Raw genomic sequence first — 24,074 nt, 5'->3', positions numbered from 1 at the left:
ATCACGGTGAAGTTTAAGGCCATTTGGGGTGCTATTCCTGTCGTCATATTCCATTTCACATAAGAAATCAGGTCAGACAGTTTCATAAACCATTCATGTTTGCTGGGGGAAAAAGCTATAAATAAAGGCCCATTTTTTATTTGCATTTAACTAATGAGAATTACAACCACTATCATAAGACATTTTATAGTTATTAGATATTATTATGCATTAGTAGTCTTGTAGGGCAATATTTTATGAAGTGAATAAAAGTACACTTATCAAATGAATAAATATGAGGACATACTCCACTACAACATGCAGATCCCTGCAATAAGACGAACACAGCAATAATACATTAAAATTAAAACCACCGCCTAGTGAGGTAATAATTAAAGGAGACCTATTATGCCCCTTTTTACAATGTGTAATATAGGTCTCAGGTGTCCCCAGAATGTGTCTGCGAAGTTTCAGCTCAAAATACCCCACAGAGCATATTATATCATTTTGAAAATGCCTATTTTGACCACAGTTTTTGTGCATGTCTCTTTAAATGCCAAAATGAGCTGCTGCTCCCTGCCCTCTTTTCCAGATAGGGCTGTGCCTTTACAGCTCACAACTCAGATAGTCTGTCAAAAAACATCTGTTTGGTTTTGATCATCATGTCTATCGCACTGAAATCTTGTTATAAAGCCATATCAGTTTAAACATCTGATATATGGCACACATCCGAAGCATGCGAACAGAAAGCACTAGTAATAAACTAAGTTTTCTTTCATGTCTTATTGCGCTTAAACTGTCAAATACTCACAAGTTTATGTAAAAACACACAGGAGTTACAAAAACAGTCGGTTATGTCTGTGAAGGTAAACAGCGGGGAAAGAAATTGCATGTTTATTTTAGATCTGTGTTGCAGTAATACAGTAAAAAATAAATACTCTCTTATCTCGTCTGAGGCTCTGAATTGTGTTCCGTGCTTGTCTGTGCAGCCAAAAACAGAACATTTTGCATACTTTGCTTACAACTTATACCATGGCTTTAGAATTGGTACACCATTGTTGCTTGTTAAAACAAAATGGTGATGTTGTGGGTGGAAACATGCAGATTAAGGGGCGGTAATATTATAATAAGATCCCTTTCTACGTCACAGGGGATCAAAGTCTGAGTGTCTTGTTTCTTCATGTGCTTGCAGAAAAAAAGCTTATCAAAATAGAGTTACCGGGTTGTCTTTTTTAACATTTTCGGTGTTGGTAAATGGACTTGGGACCCGATTATAGCACTTAAACACGGAAAAGGTCAGATTTTCATGATATGTCATCTTTAATATCATTAATAATTGAGATGCAAGATGGTGTCATTGCATTTGTCATTTGCATTTAAGTCTGTGTGATATGAAATAAATATAAAACTAGCACTACTTTCAGTCTCAGGTATTGCAATGGATGATGATCACATAATGCTACAACTGACCAACCAAAAGTATTCCAGAAAGCTGCCTGTTATCATAAAAAAAAATAACTATAATAATATGTTATTTTCAGAATGGTTTCCAAATGACTGTGGACCATTTACAAAATGGGCACTTTCCAGGCACAGAATTGTAGAAAAAACATCTTTGCTTTAACTCTGAAGAGCTGAAATATTACCACTAAATACAGATGACATCTACTCTGCTGAAGAGTTATGAGAAATCACTTCTTATTGGACTGCAATAAATTATCATCCAGGTCTTATTATTTGCTCAGATTTAAACCAATAGAGAGCCTGAGGCTTCACATGAAGAGTAGACCCATTAATTGGGTTAAAGCTGTAAAATAAGGGGGAAAATGAGAAAGAATAATTCAAGTACCAACAGGTGGCCACTTCAGTGCATTTAATTGTGGAAAGTGTCTTAAAGGGGAATGAGAAAAATATTATGACAGAATAATGTTTTGAGTAGATGTATATCTTTGACGGAACAGATTTTAATAGGTTTGTGTGACTAGTGAATCAGTCTCGCATAGTCGGACATTGGTCTGACTTTATCCCTAAAACACAATGCACTGAAGTGCTAAATAAAAAAATAAAAAAATTGGTTTGTTTTTATGTGTTTTCCATTTGATGACACACAGGATATTGTAAACATAACAAACACATCTGTATTGTTGGTATTGTCTGAATACCAATTATTTGCATACTGTTTGAACACTTATTGTATTTTATTAATAATTGAATGTAGCGTTACTTTACTATATATGTAGAATATCAATTCTATGCAATTATTTCTACACTGTAAAACCTTTCCATCTACTTGAGTTGAATAAACTAATTAATTAAATTAATTAAATCTTGTATAACATAAAAAATTGAAGCTAGTTAAACTATTTTATTATCACAACTTATGCACTTTATTTTTACAGTGTATATAGAATTCTGTAGAATCATTAATAATCAAATGGTGATGGACTGCATGCATTAAAAGTTATATCAAAAAATTAAACTGAACTGAAACAGAACTCTTAGTGCCTTACTCTTGAAATTTATGTAAATTTAATATGTAAATATGTAAAATCAATATGCATTAGATGCTCAGGGAACAGGCTCTGGGTGGTCTGTAGGTGGCTGTGTATATGAGCTTTAATTTTATTCCAAGAACTTAAAACTTCAGATAATTATACAAATAAAGGGCTAAAGGTTTTAAATCAATCCCATTCACAGTGTTCACAGATGTGTTCTTATTCTGTGAAGAGCAAGGTTTGTACTCAGAAATGCTTTTTGTCACTAATCAATTCAAATGAAATCAGTGTACTTGGTTGAAATCCATCTCATTAAAACTGCTCCACCACTTTCAACCTGAGGTCATGCAAAGTCAATTTTATGATGTGAATCACCGCAGTAAGGTGTAGGTTGGTCTCATTTTGATGCAGCACGCTGATAACAGAAACAATCTAGTTAGCTATGATCGGCTGGCAATTTTCCTTACTCGTCGGTCGTTCCAACACCAGGCTGTTTGTTCATAGACCCCTGCAGAGTGGCTCCTTTGAAATTCTTTATTGGTTTTCCCATGTGCCTTTTAGATGCTGTGATGAACATCTGTTCTGTGTGCACACTGCTGCAGTGTAGTCATAAAGTGCAACCTTAGCCTTGGTGAATAATATCCATTGACAGCCAAGTCTTGGCCTCTGGTGAACTGCGCCTTCACGATTCCAGAAATATCAACAAAAAAACCAAGAGAAGCCTCCAACCTCACTGCACTACAGGAAACAGACCTCATACTGTGAGGCCTGCACTGTTAAAGTAGAGTGAAGACATTTTGCTCTTAATCATTTATTATGCTCTCACATTAAGCATAATGTTTTTTTTAAGCTGCAAGCCATTCAGAAAAAGCAAACAAATGGTAAGCATTAGGGGTGTTTCCTCTGAGGAGGTAAGGGAGGCAGTGTCTCCTCAACATATTGGCTGAGAAAACAAAAACTTGCAGTGGAAAAATAAAACAATGCCAATATTACAAAATACAGCATTAAAAAGTAAAAAAAAAAAAAACATTCAGCTCCCACACATTTGTTTTTTCATCATTTTTGTGTAGTTGATCCCTTTCCAACAATGACTATGATTTTGAGATCCATCTTGATCACACTGAGGACAACTGAGGGACTCATATGCAAGTATTACAGAAGGTTCAATTGCTCACTGATGCCTCAGAAGGAAAAACAATGCATTAAAAGCTTTTTGAATTTGAAGATCAGGGTAAACTTAACTTATTTTGTCTTCTGGGGAACATGTAAGTATCTTCTGTAGCATCTGAAGGGCAATACTAAATGAAAATTATGATATTTAGGCAAAATAAGAAAAATGTACACATCCTCATTCCGTGCAAAAGTTTGCACCCCTTAATGCATCATGTTTCCTTCTGAAGCATCAGTGAGCATTTGAAGCTTCTGTAATAGTTGCATATGAGTCCCTCAGTTGTCCTCAGTTTTAAAAGATGGATCTCAAAATTATACAGTCATTGTTGGAAAGGGTTCAAATAATGCAGGTATATAAAGGGTCCAGAAAATGCAAGTCTGAAGTTACTTTTTAAAGCAGAATTCTTTGTTGCTTAAATTATACGGGTGGTAAAACATTCACCCTGACAGTCAAACATCACTCTCTATGGGACAGCCTGGCGTACAACTGAGGATGAGTTAATCCGGCCACTTAATTCTGTGCTTACAGCTTCAGATGAGGTAGGAATTGTTTGTCTTTGATCTCTCAAGGGTTCCACTCTTGCTCCCGTAACCGGAGCATCTGGTCACACAGATCAGTGATCAAAGAAATGAATTCGCTCAATAAAGTCAGCGGGTCCAGTCAACAACAACAGACCCCAATCCTGTTGTGGTTACTGAATTTGAAACAATATCATCTCAAATAAATGTACTATTATAGTGCAAAATAGTTGCTCAGCATGTCTTAAAAACATTGCATTTTCTTGCAATGTGTTCCTTATGGAATTTCAGCTTGGTTTTTTAACATATATTATAGATTTTTTTGTAATGTTTTGTAAAGTCTCTAAGCAAAAACAGTAATATTACAAAAATCTAAAATAACTGCTTTGTATGTTAATATATTTTTATATGTAATTCATTCCTGTGCTGGTAAAGCTGGATTTTCAGAAGCCATTATTTCAGTGTCACATCATTCTTCAGAAATCATATCTACAATAGTGGTTTGGTGCAAAAGAAACATTTTTTATATTATCACAAACTGTGATGCTTAATATTTCTGTAGGAACATACATTTTTTAAGCATTTTTAATGAATACAACAGCATAGTAGTGTATGCAGCAAGTGTATTCTAGACATTTCAGAAGGAATCCGCTGCAAATTAAACTTCCACGTTCCAGGTACAAAAATTACAATTTCAGTGCCTTCAGAGCTTCCAAGTCTGGAAACATCTGTCCAGCTACAGCACTTTCTGCATCTTGAAATCAAGGCTCAAAGAGAGGAATACTCTCGAATCAAAATATAACTAACTACTCAGCATCCTTTGAATGTATGCCAGTGATTAAAAGCACCAAGATATGGGATGATGTCAAAGTTAAACGCTGCATGAATATTTAAGACACCATTGTCTAATTACACATGATTACTGTAATTAAGAAGTTCAGGACAACGGGTCGAGCAGTTACTCTATTTCCTAAATGGTAGCTGTCAGTTCGGCAGCAAAGCTCTCAAAAATTCCACTTTCTTTCCCCTTCAGTCCAGCATATTGATTTTTTAAGGCTGGCCAATTTTGCAGTCGAGGAGCATAGCAAGGTTAATGAGGCAGATGGTACGTAAGGAGACTTGTTAAACATATCTCTGATGAATATCGTGTGTTTTAACAGTCTGCATTGCCCCAAAAATACCCTCCAAAAATATTTACCCCACCTTTACTTTATTTCTTGATTTATAACAACATTTTCTTTAAGGTTTCAAGTTTTTTTCCCCTCAAATGTCTTCTTTAGGGCATTACTTGATATTACCCTTTCTCTAGCCACTCTCCCAAAGAGCCTCAATCTGTAAAGTGCCAGAGAGATTTTTGACGTCTAGATAGTTTCCATGTCATTGTTGTATAGCTGGCCTCTTGGACCCTTTTCTGACAATTGCCCTCCTTGTCCTGTTGCTCAGTTTGGCTGGAAGGTCTGATCTTAACAGGGAATGGGTTGTGCCACGAATTTTCTATTTTGTTTCAATGGACTTCATGTTGCTGGGAAGGCTCATAGCTTTGCCATTCTTTATATAACCCTTCGTAGCCTTTCTCCCCTCAACAACTTCAACTTGACAGCTTCACAGCTCCGTGGACTTCATAACTTCAGGATTGATCTGAGCTGTTGTTTTAGGGTTGAAAACCTCACAAAACCTCACAAAGTCAATGATTTTTTTTTTGGTGCAAATAATGTAACGCTGGTTGATTCAAGTCTTTCATTTTATATTACTTATTTACATATAAAATTATAGTACCAGTTTATTGTATAACTATAAGTATAATTGTTTTAAAGAAATTAATACTTTCCTTAAAAGATAAAAACAACAGTAAAGATTTTTTACAAGGTTTATCAAAAACTATTGTTTTAGCAAATTCTTTAGAAACCCCACCAAACCTCACACAGCAAGACTTCCTTGACCTCACCTAAAATAACTCTGGATTCTCATGTGACATCCAGTGGAATATAACTGACAATCTCTTCTTCCGTTACATTCCATCTTTCCCACTGTCCTGCATCGGGTCACGGCACCACTTACTTACACCCAAGTGGGACTCAAACATGACCTTTTAGAATGAGAGTAAACATAGCACTGCCCTCACTTGACTGGTGAAGAGTTCTCCAGAATATGTGACCAACGGGCAACCAATCACTCTCTGGATACACTGACATTTTTAAAAGCAAAATTTATTTGCACATTTCAGATTTAAAATGTACTTTTTTATATAACCATATCTAGATAACCTGAATAATGTTACAGGCTTTCCGATGACCCACAAGCACCCATAAACTTAATTTTGTTCTTGTCCTTGCCCCTAGAGACTGGATTGCTAAATCTCTATTTACCTGCCAGCAGCTTTCACAAAGGAGATTCATTCCACAATGCTTGGCTTTGATAAGCCATCATGAACTGCCAATGGTTGCGAAACAGAGAAACCGTGTCTCCAACCCACATCAAGACCTGTATTCTCTGCTTCATTCGCCATTGTACAAATCTTTATCCTTGAACTTATGAATTTAAAGTAGTGGTGGGCCGTTATCGGCGTTAACGTGCTGCGTAAACGAGAGATTCTTATCGGGCGATTAAAAAAAAATATCGCCTTTAATCTATTCTCAAAGTTGGGTTGGGAGCTGGGTTTATACTACGTAAGCTATGATGACTTTCACCTTGATATTTTAGCACGGATGTATACCTAGCCGAATTGCACTGTAGGGGGCGAGAACGAGTCTTCGAACCTGTGTGTATGCCTACTGTGAAATAACCATGTCAAACGAGACGTGCTAACATGGATGCAGCTATGAAACCGCTGGGTTTGCTTCAGGGCAGGGGCGTTGCTAGACCCTTTTTACTGGGGCACGTGCGTGAGTTATAATTTACTTTGATAATCCCGAAATAAAGACATTAATCTATATGCAACAACTGAATTGACGCTTCTAAAAGCAACACAGTTTAACCGAGGACTATGCACGAAGACTATGCACGCAGATATCCATGCCCGTGCGCGTCTGTGTATTTAACTGCAACTCGCACGTCGCGCAGCCTTTTACACAGAAGTACATGCAGTGTAGGAATAGTTGGTTACACAAGTTTGTATAGTTAATTGTGTTGTAAATGCAATTGTCAAGCAGTTTGTGATGCATTTTGGAAACAGGAGATGAGCCCCTGGTCTAATGTGCCACCTGGCTTGAGAAACCCGTTCTCAAAGACTTACTTTTAGTCATTATTTGGGTAGCACACATATTCTGAATGCCCTTGGCAGAATTCAAATTAGCCATTTTAATCTAGATTAATCTAGATTAATTCCAAGATTACAGTGAGATTAATCTAGATTAAAAAATTAATCTATGCCCACCACTAATTTAAAGGATAAAAAGTTAAGTCTCTTTCACATTTAGGTGAAATGACACTTCATAGTGTCTGCTATACTATTTACTTATGAATCTAATTTATAAAACAGCAATGACAGTAAAAGCATGCAGTTAGAAAATTAGAAATAATTATATAGTACTCATGCAATTCTGCATACTGCAATTAAAACATATTTAAGTAAATTGATTCCAAATTTAAAGGAGACATATTATGCCCCTCTTTACAATATATAATATTAGTCTCAGGTGTCCCCAGTATGTGTCTGTGAAGTTTTAGCTCAAAATACCCACAGATCATTTATTATATTTTTTTAAAAACTGCCTATTTTGAGTGAAAGGGGAAACAAGCTGTTTTCGTGCATGTGTTTTTAAATGCAAATGAGCTGTTGTTCCCCGCCCCTTTTTCCAGAAGAGAGCTGTGCCTTTACAGCTCATATGTCAGATATTCCGCCAAAAAACATCTGTTTGGTGTTGATTATTATGTCTATGATGCTTAAATCATGCATTTTAAAGCCATATCAGTTTAAACTTCTGATATATTTTTTTCTGAGCGCACACATCTGAAGCATGCCCACAGAAAGCAGATGTCACATGACAAGTTCTCTTTCATGTCTTATTGCACTTAAACTGTCAAATACACACAAGTTTATGTTTAAAAACACAAATTAGTTACAAAAACAGTTATGTCTGTGAAGGTAAACAGCTGGGAAAGAAATAACATGTTTATACTAGATCTTTGTGGCAGCAGCATAATACAGTAAATAAATTAATAAATCCATGTTCTTTTGTCTCCTCTGAGGCTGGGACTTTAAATAGTGTCTACATCACAAGGGGAGCGAAATCTGAGCGGGTTGTTTTTTCAAGCAAGCTTGCAGAGAAAGGATTACCCAAAAATTACTGGGTTGTTCTTTTTAACATTTTCTACATTGGTAGATTCACAAGGGACCCGATTATAGCACTTAAACACGGAAAAGGTCAGATTTTCATGATATGTCACCTTTAAAAAGTACATTCGAAATGAATGATCATTCGTTTGAGCAAGGTCTAAAAGAATATAGCTTAATTAAATTGTTCAACTAATTGCGACTCAAATTATTATTGTAACACAATTTTGTCAGATAGCATGTGCCATAAAGTTCTGTAGAGGACACTTAATTCATCACTGCTTTTTACATTCCACTGATCTTCAAATCCTTGTACGTTCAAAGAGTATTAGCTCTGTCCTCGCCATGCAGCCAATGGACAGTGTCACTTTGACATTGATTTTGAAAAAAAAAGAGAGCTAAACGCCTTCTAAGAGCATACGGTGGTGATAGTTGCCTAGTGATTAAAGCTCTGGGTCCCAGAAAGGCCGATTCATGAACTGTCACCATTGTTCCCCTGAGCAAGCTACTTAACCTCAGGCTGCTCCAGGAGGACCAGCCCTTTACTAAGTGAACTGCGAGGCACTTTGCATAAAAAGCATCTGCTAAATGTCAAAAAGCGTATAAAAGCCTGATAACATATTTACAGTCAAAGTGGGAAAAGGTCAGTAATATATGAAAAGAGAAATGCTACACTTAAGATATTCTCTAATGGATGTCAGTAAAAGCTCAAGTGGCTCAGTACTGAACTCGTGATTACAAAACATGAGACTTGTTAATTATTTGTTTAAAAGGATTAGTTCAATCAAAAATTGCATTGCGCCCAGTCAGTTGAACTTACTCAGACAAGATTTGTGAACAGCATCAAACGATTCGCCGAAAAGAGTCAATTCAAAAGAATGACTCTCCCATACTAAACATGCAAAGAGAGCACTGACTCATATGGTGCATGAGTCACATCAACCACTTTAATGATTTTTTTTTTGTTGTTCATTTTGGAGTTTGACAGCCTCTAAGCTCATTCATTTGGAATATATTGAAAAGAGAAGAAAGTCACGCAGATTTCCAACGTCACAAGGGTGAGTAAATGATAGTTTCTGGTAATCTATTCCTATAGGTCTGCAAAGCAAAAGCAAACCCAGATGTAAACTTACTAAAAACACAAGTTAGACAGTTAATTACTTGAGGCATACGTAAGTCCTGTAGTATACAGTATATTTATAAAGGGATGAGTTAGGGCTGAGCTGAATCTCATATCACTGTATATTACGGTGAAAGATCTTAAACATGAAAAGGATATTGGGATATTTCCATCTGTTTAATGCTATCCACACTTTCATGTTGTTTTTATACTGTTTATATTGATTTCACAAGCAGAGCTGAGAGACAGGGCAACAGGCCAATACCCATGTTTCCAGTCAGACAGAAAGTAGTCATTTTCTGCTTTTTAAATGGAACATATGGTTATATTGCTAACAAATATCCTAAAAGGTTTATTAAATAAATAGGTCAGCACTGATTAAATAAAGTGTTGTAAGCAGTATTGTGTATTCATGAGTCAAATAAATGTCATTTTGACAGACCAAAGCGGAAAGTCAATATTACCAAGAGGTCAGATGTGCAATATAAATAAACCTGCCTAAGCAATTCATGTGTATTAGAACAGTGGCTTCAGTATCATGTGACCAGATAGTAATATTTGTTTCCCGTCCATCACCAGTCCCGTAAAAAGCCATCAGATGAAACCTCTCAGGATTTAATCAATGACATGGATTTGGGTCACTATTGTAAACATCCATCTTTCTTCACTGGGGTGAATCAGTGTCATTCCTGTAATAGGATGTTGGCAGCTTACACAGCCTGGTGTTTTATGATGATAAGTTGCAAGTTTCCAACTAAATTTTACAACAGACTTTAATAGGAATACAGTAGCCCTCTTCCATAAATGATTTGCTGATGACTCAGTTTTAGTCATTTTACACTGTCTGGCATGATGCCCAGATCAGAGAGGCATTGTTTCTTCAAAGTGTACTTGGCATAGTTGATATTTGCATTCAAACTATCCATCATCCTGACTCTGCTTCAGCCATATTGATTATTAAGCAGATTATACAGACTATTAGACAATATTATGAAGAATAGCATTTCTGAATTTGATTAGAATATAAAGCCAGAAAACTTGGCTTTTGTTATACATTAAGTATTGTATATAAACCAAAAATTAGTCAGACACCTTTATATTTTTTACTAGTGTGTGCAGAACACTATCATTCATTTATGTAAGTAAGGATAGCAAAATAAAGTAAACTGTGACATATTATACCCAAAAAGTCTTCATACATTGAACTACTGGTAAAACTGATAAAAATTTGGGACCAAAAATTTGACACTTGATCTGACCATGTTTTGTTACATACCTTTCTATTAAAGTTATCTGACATTAACAAGATGAATTTCTTCTGACACAGTTTAACTAAGTTCTTGTCATATGTTATTAACATTTTCTAAACATTAGCAAATAAACTGTGATAATGTGAGAAATTTTGAAGGTGTCTGAATAAATTTAGGTTTGACTAATTTATTAGTGATTATCAAGGTGAATTTGTTCTGACACAGTTTAACTCTTAGTTCTTGTAATATTTTATTTGCCTTTTTCTAGACTATAGCGAATAAACTGTGATAATGTTAGAAATGTTGAAGGTGTCTGAATACATTTTGGTTTGACTGTACATACGCATACAGTAGTCAACATTTGAACTGTATCAAAACCGTTCATCAAATTTGTCCTAAAACCAAAAAAATATCCGTTCTTTGATTAACTTTTTTGATCCACTTCAAATGTTGACTACTTTATCTATATCTATACAGTATATACACACATTCATATTGCTGGTGCCTCATTTATAGCATAAAACACCTAAACTGTAGTAGGCAGACAGTTATCACATCCTAAGTTATTTGTTTGGTTGGTCATGTAATTTAATTTATGAGAGCAGGGGATTGCAAGCAAGTATCTATCAATCCTATAGTGACAGAGACCAGCGCATGGTCCACAGAGGCTAATGAAAGTGTTTGGTGGAGACTAATCCTAAAACAAGAAGTCCCACTAGATCTAAATATAGTTTTGCTTTTTCCATCACTTTCCAATGTTTCTCCAGCTGGCTTCATTTCAGGACCCATATTTTACTTTTGGCATCGACATCAGTACCAACATTGCACTAAATAAACAAAAATGTCTTTGAAAACAAATGCTGAAACTAATTAATATTGCCATGAGCCGTACAGGCCCATCAAAGAAGTACAGAATAAAATATAACCTATATAAATATAACCTATATAAATATAACCTAAAATGGTGGTGCTAAAACACAGGTTCAATACCTGAACCCTGGCACATATTTATTATGTGTATTCCTGTGTTTTTATTATATATCCGGGGACTGTTGCTAAACTTTTGGGGCACCTGAGGCACCTGTACATTTCTTAGTTTTTTTTTTTTTTTTTTTCAGACCTATTCTAGCAGTCAACATCAATTTTCAAACATCCTTATAACATAAGAACTTGAACTTTATGTCTAGCTAATTTAAAATTATATTAATTTTCCTTTTGTTTTCTCAAAAATTAGTGAATTTCCAGAATTTTAACATTCCCCAAGCAAGTTATAGCCATATATTGCAATATTATTATAGGCGCTTTTCAGTGAAAAACAGGCCTATTTAGTTTATTAACAATATAGACCTGTCCAAAAAGTTTCAGGAGTAAAGTCATAGCAGAAACAGTGTTATATAATAGCAAAGCAAAGTAAAAAAGCTACTTTTTCAGATAAATATATTCTTAATCTGAGTATGAACAATAAACACAAACAGTAGTGAAAACAATTGCACAAATTGTCTTGTGCAAATATAAAGTCCAAATTATTCACAAACTACACACAAAATGAGAGAGAAATATACAGAGTGGAACAGAAAAAAAAAGTGCAAATAATCTTTACAAACTATATAAGAATTAGTTACATAATATAACAACCAAATATACGATCATCGATCTGCTGGCTGTAGTCTGCGTCAGAATCTATTTTACAGGGACATCGCCTAGTGATGCGAAAAGGTAAATAATGACACAAATACTGTTCAGTTTCTTGTGTCTTAAGACCTCAATGTATCATCACAAGCTACAGGGTTTAATTTGGTTTTGTCTGTGTATGTTTTTTTTTTTACTCTTAAAGATTTGGTGCCCATTGACTGTCATTATATGACTGACAGACTGCAACAGTTTGAGTTAAAAATCTTAGTTTGTGTTCTACTGAAGAAACAAAGTCACCTACATCTTGGATGCCCTGGGGGTAAGCTGATAAACATCACAATTTTCATTTTTGGGTGAGTTATCCCTTTAAAGGGGTGCTATTATGCTTTTTCACTTTTTGAACTTTAGCCAGTGTGTGGTGTGTACGTTTGGGCAAAAAAAAAAAAAAAAAAAACACCTACAAAGTTACAAATCTCAAAGTCCACTCCAATGGGAGATATTTCATTTTTAAAAAGTCCCTTTTCAAGAACTACAACGAACGGCTCATTTGGACTACAGCGTTTGTTTTCTGCATGCAATGATGTCACAACGCGGTATCCCGCCTACAGAAATTAAATTCGTTAGCGGGTTGGGGATTCGCCTAACTTTAGCATGTATTATGGACAGCTGCTTCTGGGATGCTTCAGCGAGCCGCAGGTCGTCTCAGCTTTAACTAAAGAGTCCGCGAACTGCTCCGGAATCCATGCTGGAGCCACGCCATTGACGTGCGTTATAGAGGTTTCAAACACACGCAGAGTCTCGGCTGATGTAAACGCGAACATTATTCCATGGAATGTCTGGATACTGGATTCTGATTGGCTGGCAGGTATGCAGTAAAACCGTTTAATGCACAGGTAGTTCCAAGTCAGTTTAATCACCTTTCTATATTAATGCGCTGCTTTAATTGATGCACGTAAACGCACACACAGATAGAGAGAGAGAGAGAGGTCGGAGATTGCATTGTGCTGCGCACATACATAAACTTCTTGTCAGCTCTTGTCCGCGATTCTTATTAAAATAGCCTATATACTAGATCGCTACATTATATTCCTCAGCAACGAAGTGGTAAAACTGCTGTTTTTGAATGAATTCGTTGTTTGTAGAGAGAGACGCGCAGATGCACAGCATGCAGGCAGGTAACGTAACGCACATACACACACACAGTCTTCGATACACACACACACACAACTGTCATCTCTCTCTCACCTTCTCTCGGTTGATCGATAATTTACTGAAACAAATGCTATAATGCACTCAAATAAATGTGATCTTACCGGACTATTTCATCTCTGTGTCTGATTTGAAGCGGGCAGAATGCTAGAGCTGCGTGTCATAACTGACGAAAATAACCGTCTTTTTTACCCATTGGTCAAAATCAAATTTCACGTCGGGTGGTTATTAGCCTCCACGTCGTGCATTTAAAATCCTTTAATGCACGGCAAACCGTTGATTATCCCTTACTTGACTGACACCGTGTCTACACCGAACGCGACAGTTGTCGCGCCGCAACAGCTAAAGTCTGTCTACACTGGACGCGACAAAGCGACCGTTGCAAATCATTTAAACTTTGTGTGAGCACGTCATAAATAGAACGCGGCAGCAGATTACTGTTGGAGATTTGCCATGCCGTGTTCATCCAGTGTAGACAGCATAATAGGTTCTAATGTCATTTGTTGTGTCGCGTTTGTCGAGTGTGGGTGAGCTTCTCAAATCATCTATGCAAAGGAAACTATACTAACTATGCTGTCCTCATAACAGTCCACCAATCCATATCTCTATCTTCTCCTTTGATCCATTTGATTTGTCTTATAGGTTTTATGTTTGATGCCCTACCCTCTGCATTTACCCGGGCTTGGGACTGGCACAAATGGGACACTGGCTTGTGCCCTTTTGAGGCTGCATTTATGTTTTTTTTGTTTTTTGTTTTTTTTACTTTTTAAATGTGTCTGTCTGTCTGCTTTTGTCTGCTTGTGTGTGTGTCTGTCTGTCTGTCTGTCTATCTATCCTTTAATTTTTTTAGTCTTTTATATATATAATATATATATATATATTTTTTTTTTTTTCATTTTTATTTCTTAGTTCTGTACTACCACCCGATGAGCCAAATTTCTAACAAATTGTAAAGAAAGAGAGAGAGAGAGAGAGAGAGAGAGAGAGAGAGAGAGAGAGAGAGAGAGAGAGAGAGAGAGAGAGAGAGAGAGAGAGAGCGCAAGAACAAAGTTATAGAAATCAAATAATTCCGGTGAGAGACCGCGAAAGAAAAGTTACTTAGAACAATGTCTGAGTTTTGAGCTCTGCCGTGCCGTGACTGTGAGCCAGCGAGACGAGCAAGCGAGTAGCCACTCCCTTCCCTATGCATCTACAAATCAGTAGCTAGTTTGAAAACGAGCAGAGAGTGCTCTGACCATTTTACTTTAAATTTTTATGAAATTCGGAATTTTGCATGCCTTCACGTTTGGGGGGGCAGTCACAGCATTTAGGGGGGCATTGCCCCACCTTGCCCATGCCGGGTCTGCCCAAAGCTATTGAGCTTTTCATGCCACAAATATTGTTCTGTCACATGAGACTATAATCAGTTTGCTTGATGGATCAGTGTTGTTTAGCCATAAATTTTCACTTTTGGCTTCAGAGCAAATCTGCCTTGAGCCATTTGTTATTTCTATGTACAAAACTATCAAGCCATTGTCTTCTTCTGGCACAGCTCACTCCTCTTGGAATTCAATCAAACTGACTTGCGGATAAAAGAAAAAATCTGATGTTTAAGATTTGAGAAAGGGACAATTCGATAACGGACGATTAGCGCATAGCTATTTATGAATTCTTGTGTGCCTGAAACCAAGAACAAATGCTATGGAGGCAAAACACTTCAGAGAAATATGTTAATATTAGCACCCATTTAGATTATGATTACTTCTCATTCCGTCAAAAGAATCAGCAAGATAAAAATGACTTATAATCAATGTTTCAGTGCTGCACTAATAGAGATTAGTAAGCTTCTGCTCAGACACTGACCACTGAGCCACAATAATCCATTTCATATTTATTTTCATATATATTCAATATGGTTTACGGTTGCAAATCATTGCATGAAATGGACACTTTCTCTATTTTGTAAAGAGTGATTATTAAATACATACAAACACACAAACAAATAGACTAAACTAAAGGGAGGGAACTAAAACAGCTTCTTTTCCCAATGTTATCAAGGTTATGGTCAAAAGTATACACTACCAGTCAAAAGTTTTTGAACAGTAAGATTTTTTATGTTTTTTAAAGAAGTCTCCTTTGCTCATCAAGCCTGCATTTATTTGATCCTAAGTACAGCAAAACAGTACAATTTTGAAATATTTTTACTATTTAAAATAACTGTTTTTGATTTGAATATATTTTAAAATGTAATTTATTCCTGATTTCAAAGCTGAATTTTTAGCATCATTACTCCAGTCATATAATCCTTCAGAAATCATTCTAATATTCTGATTTGCTGCTCAAAAACATTTATTATTATTATTATAATTATTATTATTGCTGTTGTTGTTGTTGTTGCTGTTGAAAACAGCTGAGTAGAATTGTTTCAGGTTTCTTTGATAAATAGAAAGTTTAGAAAAAACAGCATTTCTCTGAAATAGAAATCTTTTGTAACACTACAAATGTCTTTATCATCACTTTTAATCCATTTAAAGCATCCTTGCCAAATAAAAATATTAATTATACTGACTCCAAGCTTTTGAATAATATAGTGTATAATTTTACAAAAGCTTTTCATTTAAGATAAATTCTGACCTTAGGATCTTTCAATTCAAAGAATCCTGAAAAAATTCACTCCACTCTTTTAAATATTGATAATAATAATAAAATGTTTCTTGAACAGCAAATTAGCATAATAGAATGATTCTTAAGGATCATGTGACACTGAAGACTGGAGTAATGATGCTGAAAATGGAGTTTTGAAATCACAGGAATAAATTACATTTTAAAATATATTCATATAGAAAACTTATTTTAAACAGTAAAACTATTTCATGTTTTTGCTGTACTTTGGATTAAATAAATGCAGGCTTGGTGAGCAGAAGACACTTCTTTAAAGATATTAAATATCTGGTAGTGTAAGTTTTAAATAGACAATTAAACACATTTTTTTCTAGGTCTATTTTATTTAACGGGTGGCTATGCTATGCTTGATGAATTTTGTCAAGCCTTAAATACCAAATTACGAAAATTAAATGAAAGTGGAACTTGCCAACTTGACCTTCGCTCATATGGAAACTTAAGTGAAGTCACTTCTGACACAGATAAAGTATTCTTTTTAATTAAAGTGGAAAAACAGACTGTTGTGTTTACTGCAATTTCTAAAATGGTACTCCTTTAATGAAACGTCTCGCCTACCTGTGCCAGACAATGAGCAGATCTTCGCAGACGAATCCGCGCTCTAGGCTATCACACTCTGGTTTATGCACCAAACACTTGGCTGATGCACAGTAAAGGAGGAGAGACACAAATTTGCTAAGGAGCAGCCGGTGAAAAAGCCCTGCAGCCCAATGGGGACACAAAGAACCGTCCAGGCCCATTAAAAAATACATGTTTTCAAGCACATCTCTTAAAGTGCTCTCACTACAGCAGCCTAAAGAGTTTGCATACTGTACATGGTGGGCCGCATAAATCCTTAATAAAACAGAGGACTGCGAACAAGCTTTGACAAACTCACATGCAGAAAAACATCCGCCCAACCTTGTATGGCCACCCCATTCATTATTTGTTTCAAAGCCAGCATACTTCTTTTGATTGCCAATAGCTCTTTCAATCAAAATACTAAACCTTAACAAGCAAGAGAAGATTGAAATCAATCTATTTGGCTTGGATGATGATTTATGTTCTTTGTAAAGCCAAAACCTCATAAACAACTGCATCCAAAGACCTACTGGGAGAAAAAAAAAAAAGTAATAAACTAGCACATGGCAGCTGATGGCTATGTGACCGCTGTCCACTATACAGAAGAGGTCAACACTGTCTCTGCATGCTATAAATCAGATGCCCAGGGCATTTAAACATTTCACCTATATGCTGTCATGACTGATATACTGTATACTTCTCATTGGATAAAAAGCCTCTGCTAAATTCCAATCTCTGTGAATTGTCTATTCACTGAGCATCTCATTGCACATACAACAATAAAGCACTTTTGAAAGTGGCAGACTGCCTTCCTGATGTACAATGTCTAGGGTCAAGAAGAAAAACGTTTTTTTTTTTTTTTTAGATTTGTCAAAATTTGCGAGATTCATCATTACATCAACATACTTTAAAGTTGGTATAAAATACTGATTTGTTTTGTGTCAATGGCAATATTTGATTATTTTTTTTCTCCATACTGTATCAACTATTTTAGATAATATGTACTGTCTAATAAGTTACCTAATGTGAACTTATTGTAGTGTTACCCAAAAAATGATTAGTTTTTTGCTGCAAGCTGCAAAATTGGCTTGAATATATGCTTAACTCTGGCACTGCACAATTTTGTCTCAAAATGATGTTACACTTTACAGTTCATAGTCTCATTTAGCAGAGAGAACATTGCCTGTTTATTATCAGCAGCATTACAAAATGTCATTTAAGTCAGTGTGGTTGCACACTTAATTATGAGCTACATGCTTTTTCTATTATCTATAGTACAATGATGTTTGGTGAACTTGGGGATATTTTGCATAACAGCGGCAACGCCTCATCACAACAAGCAGTGGAAATTGTCTTAGCGGTCTATGTAAATAGCCAGGCTTATGAAAGATCCCACGGTTCAGCGTAATTGTTCACCAAGCACCCAGTTGACATCAATTTGTGTGACAAACTACTTGTTCCTCTCTCATCAGGAACCTGCCGATCCTTTGATTCCACAATAGAGGACCGTCTACATCAAATAGCTTCACTCTGGGTATCTATCCCTTCACATCACTGATGAGAGCAGATGGCTACTGAATGCTACGCTAGCTGTTAATTTATCTGACATTACTAAGATTTAGTAATTGCACTGTTGATTTGACTGAAAATGGCAAACAAGGGCGTGACAAACACTTGCAGAGCCTCTGTTCGCTAATTAAAAGACGTTCCATTGCGTTTTTGTAGCATGTAGCATGGCTATACTATAGTTCATGTCTTCTTACTTCTTAAAGTAACCCATTTTATCTTAAAGGGGACATCGGATGCAAAAATCACTTTTATATAGTCAATGACTGTATGATTTTGAGACCCACCTTTTCACACTGAGGACAACTGAGGGACTCATATGCAACTATTACAGACGGTTCATACGCTCACTGATGCTTCAGAAGGAAAAAACATGCATTAAGAGCCAGAGGTTGAAAAATCTTTGAATTTCAAGATCAGGGTAACTTTTACTTATTTTGTCTTCTGGGAAACATCTTTTGTAGCCTCTAAAGGGCAGTACTAAATGAAAAAATATGATATTTAGGCAAAATAAGACAATTGTACACATCTTCATTCTGTTCAAAAGTTTTCACCCCTGGCTCTTAATGTATTGTTTTTCATTCTGGAGCATCAGTGAGTATTTGAACCTTCTGTAATAGTTGCATATGAGTCCCTCAGTTGTCCTCAGTGTGAAAAGATGGATCTCAAAATCATACAGTCATTGTTGGAAAGGGTTTAAATACACAAAAATACTGGAAAACCAAAGAACCAAAGAAGGATTTTTCTGAAGAACAGCAGGCAGTTTAACTATTCAGGACAAACAAGGGACTCAAAACAAAAACCAAAAAACACATCTATGGATTATTTAGGTAAGAACACAGTATTAAGAATCAAGTGTATGTAAACTTTTGAACAGGGTAATTTTTTTTTATATATATATATAAATTCAACTATTATTTTCTTTTGTGGACTATATGTCTTTTATATGAAATATTTTGTTCAGGTCAGTACTAAATAAGTAATAACATGCATTTTCAGGCCCCGCCTATGACCGCTGATGGACTGTCCCATATTTGCATATTCCAGCCCTCAGGCATCCTAAGTCTAATTCCGTGCCGGCTGAGCTACCGAGCAAGCTTGTTACATCTGAAAAAGCAAAACATATGGAGCTGTAATCATAACTGTGTACGAAAACGATTACAAGTGCTCGTTGTTTTACTGCCTCTAGTGTTCATTTCTGTTGGAAACTGCTGTTCCATAAGCGCCACCTGCTGTCAGTGAGTGAATTTGCGTCTTATTCAGCCCATCTGCTGGTTTTATTTATACAAATTATATCTCATGTTTAAACACTATAGAGACCTCTGAGCCAGTGGTAAATTCCAGAAGATCTGGCCAAGGTGAGATCAGATTCATGAGCGCTGAACAGCCTGGAGCTCTCATGTCCGAAAACGTTGACACAAATTTTCATATGGCCATAAATTATTACTTAGAGCAAAGACATCAATCAAGGAAGCCTGAATTCTGTTTAAGATGAGGCACATCAACTCTCTTCACAGCTCATTATACAATATCTGACCCGAGCCATAACTGGCACAGACATTAGAAGGACACGCCTCCTCCAACATTCAAGATACGGATTTCAATGGTTGATTCTTAAATTTGGTCACTTCAATCATTCTGAATATGTGGTATGTTCTTGTATCTAATGTAGCTTGAAATTGTTTAGTACAAGATGTTTGATTTAGCTAAATCTTGCATCACTGAAATGTCTTCACATTCTTCACAGACGACACACAAACACAGTTTCTCATTAATTAGCTAATTAGGTAGGTAATTTGTTTGTTTCTTTGTCTTCCTTACACAATTTCTATCGCTGCTGACACACAGAAACACACACACACACATACAAACATGCATACTAACACACATAATGAAAAAAAGATTCAAGATGGTTTCCCGGTGTTGTCATGGCAACAGTGTCATTTTTTCAGACGGTTTAAGTGACAGACCTCAGGACTTGAACATGCAGACCTTCACAGGGACTGTGCAACCTCACGGATGATGCCATTCTCTGTGTACCACACACAAGCCTTTCCCACAGGAAGGAGAAGTCTGAGGGTGATGTTGATTGACTTCAGCTTCAGCATTCAATACCATAGTTTGCCTCAGGCTTGTCATCAGGCTCAGGGACATGGGTCTGAATTCCTCACTCCATCTGCAAATCCTTAACTTGCTGACAGGCAGATCTCAGATCGTGGACTTGGGTGGGCATGATACCTCTTATATCAATACTGTAAAAGCACTATGGTCAGTGCAACTATGTGCTATATTTAAAATCTGTAAAATAATATAACCGCTTCGTGTGAGAAACAGACGTCAAATTGCTGTGATTGAATCCTTTAGTGAGCATATATTTTGCAAATGAATCATTCAAACAGGTTTTGTGATGTGGATCTACTGAGTTACTGAAAGAAAAAAATCAGACTCAAATGAACAATTTGTTCATGAATCCGACATCTGTGTTTGAACTTTCACAAATGTACCAATTAGAACAGAGGCAACCCTGCTGGGGAAGAAAAAAAAAAAAAGAAACCATCGAAGAAGTTCAAATTGTTCCTACAACAAATACTACAAACATCCACCGTTAACCATTAGCTAATGGCTTCCAGTACCAGTGTTGTCAAGTTTTCCCACAGAATTGGGCTACTTATCAACTGTTTAAACTGCTGTAAATTGATTTTTGTCCTGAAGGTTTGACATATATATAAAAAAAATGGTACATTTGAGTTAATATTTCAAAATTCTGGCTTTATTCTCACAATTCAGAGATTATGTCTCAAAGTTCTGATTAAAAAAAAAAAAAAAAAAAAAAAACTCTTCATTCTCCATTTCCCCTCAGCTCAGAATCATAAGTTATTTCCTCGGAATTGACAAACTCACTATTAAATGTTGGGTTATAAAGTCCGAACTTGGAGATACAAACTTGCATTTGTGAGAAAAAAGTAAGAATTGTGAGATAAAATAGGTACATTTTAAGTAAAATGTTATAGTTTAAATACTGCTTCACGCTATAACTGTGCTAATAGAGCTAATATGTGACCCTGGACAACAAAACCAGTCATAAGGTTTTTTTTTTTTTAATACAACTTCTGAAAGCTGTACAAATAAGCTTTCCATTGATGTATGGTTTGTTAGGATAGGACAATATTTGGATACAACTATTTGAAAATCTGAAATTTGAGGGTGCAAAAAATCTAAATATTGAGAAAATCGCCTTTAAAGTTGTCCAAAGGAAGTTCTTAGCAATACATATTACTAATCAAAAATGAAGTTTTGATATATTTATGGTAATACATTTGTTAGGATAAGACAACATTTGGATACAACTATTTTAAAATCTGAGGGTGCAAAAAATCTAAATATTGATTTAATATCTAAACAAACCATACATCAATAGAAAGCTTATTTATTGAGCTTTCATATGATGTATACATCTCAGTTTTGTAAAATTTTACCTTATGACTGGTTTTGTGGTCCAGGGTCACATATTGTTAATTGCACTTTTTATTTGAAAGAAGAAGAAATATGAAAGATCGTAAAATACTTTTTTCTTTGTGTTTATTTGATTCCTGTTCAAGACACTTCGATAAGAATGGCTGTATATTGTTAATATAGGCTACAGAGTTTCTTTTTTTTAACAGTTTCGATTGTTGGTGTGCCTTGTGATTTTTTTCAATTAAAAATGTACCTTGGCTCAAAAAAGGTTGAAAAACACTGGAGTATTCTATAAAAATTATTTGCTGTCTGTTTCTGACATCCAAAGCCACAACAATAATTTTTTTCTCCTATTCTATAGATTTGACCCATGTAGAGAATTTTGGTTAGCTCAAAGAATTTAAGATGATCAATATATGTGTGTATATGTATGAGACTGTTCCTCTCATCACATATACACTGCAAACTCCACCAGGTCTTACGACCAATGAATAGGATGAAATGAGTTATTTAAAACATACATTTCAGTCAGGGAAAGTAGTTTAACTCACAGGAAATCGTGTATAATAATCGTCATTAAATATACGCGATTTCCAATTTCTGATCAGTAACAGTAATGATGATATCGACTTGTTTCTTTGTCCAGCAAATTACTCAGCGATACTCATTACTCTGACGTTGGCCCGTCGTCACGGCAACGCATTTTACTAACCAGAACGGAGTCAAAACAATTGAACAGAATAGGGCTTAAGGTAGCAATATGAGATCGAAACAGTTTAAGTGACTTTGTAATGTAAGCATTCAGCACAGAGAATCATTATATGTGAATATATGGTTGTTTATTAAACTATTCTACTTACAAACGATCGCACATAGACAAACGTACATAAAACACAAATAGACAGAGAACGCGTGAGAGAGAGAGAGTAAGAGAGAGAGAGAGAGAGAGAGAGAGAGAGAGAGTAAGAGAGAGAGACAGAAAGTGAGTTTGCAAGGGACAGGAATGCAAACAGTTCTGAACAACCTGAAATCGTTTCTTTTATAAAACGCCTAATACGCAGCTATCTACGTTTGTAGAAAGGACGGATACTTGCAAGCTTGTTGTTGTGCATTGGTTCCGTATGTATTCAGTTCAGAAAGTCCTTTCCAGTTCCTTGAGAGTATTGCAGGCCTCATCATCTCCACTGCCAGGTGAGCCCAACCCCCCCCCCCCCCCCATGGATCTGGGGGGGAGGTACGGGTGACGTGTCTTTGTGTCCCGAAGGCAAGAGCGAGAGAGAGATGAGGGAAGGTTTATAAACCTGTAGGTCGTTCACGCCCACAGTTGGACCTTGTCCAATCCGGTTGATCTGAGTTTTGGAGGGAAGATTGAAAGTCTTTGTCTCTCACAATGGGGTTTCGCATGTGGAAGCTGATTGGTTGTTTGGCCACAAAACTTTCAAAAGTTCAATAATACATATAAAGCAAGGAGTTATTAAGATGCCACAAACATTAACATTTAGGGAATAATAAATGCTGCTCATAGACACCAAACATGATCTATGAATCTTCTCGGTTGACTGAGTGATTCTAAACGTGAGTCTTAGCATGCACAATGATTCACCTATTGCGGATTAATGTTTGAGGCCGACATACATAACAGAAGCAACGATATAAGAAAAGGTAACACATTGATATGTGTACATTTCTATATAACTGTATGTGGGACTGTATGTCTGAATAAGGAAAGTGTATCTGCATTTCTGTAAGAGTCTTATCTTGATGGTGGGGGGATGAGTTGGATAGTGAACAAAGGTCTGGCTCATAGCACATAGGTGTTAATCATGGGGGAGAAGTCGTTTAAGGAATATAACTAGTTATTTCATGTCTGATTGCCCTCCAGGCACTACATATCCCCTCTTTCGAACGTTGTTGTCCGTCCAACAGACAACAGCGAGCGACGTCAAAGGTGCGGAACAATCAGGCATGCACCCGGCACTCATGGCTGGAAGAGAGAGGTGGCTCTCTGGAGGTTGGTGCTTCAAGGAGTGGCTGTGGTGCCGTGGTCGACGTTATCAGGTGTGATAATGTAGACAGTGGCAAGGTATGGGTCCTCGAGCTTTGTGCAACAGGTGTCGAGGCACTGTCACTTGTCATCCTGACCCAGGTTGGTCTGTGTCAGGTGGTTGTTATCTAGTATCTGTGGT

Source organism: Garra rufa, chromosome 8 (genome assembly GCF_049309525.1).
Source record: "Garra rufa chromosome 8, GarRuf1.0, whole genome shotgun sequence".
Taxonomy (NCBI): Eukaryota; Metazoa; Chordata; class Actinopteri; order Cypriniformes; family Cyprinidae; genus Garra; species Garra rufa.
The sequence above is the reverse complement of the archived record's forward strand: the minus strand, read 5'-3'. Positions refer to the sequence as shown.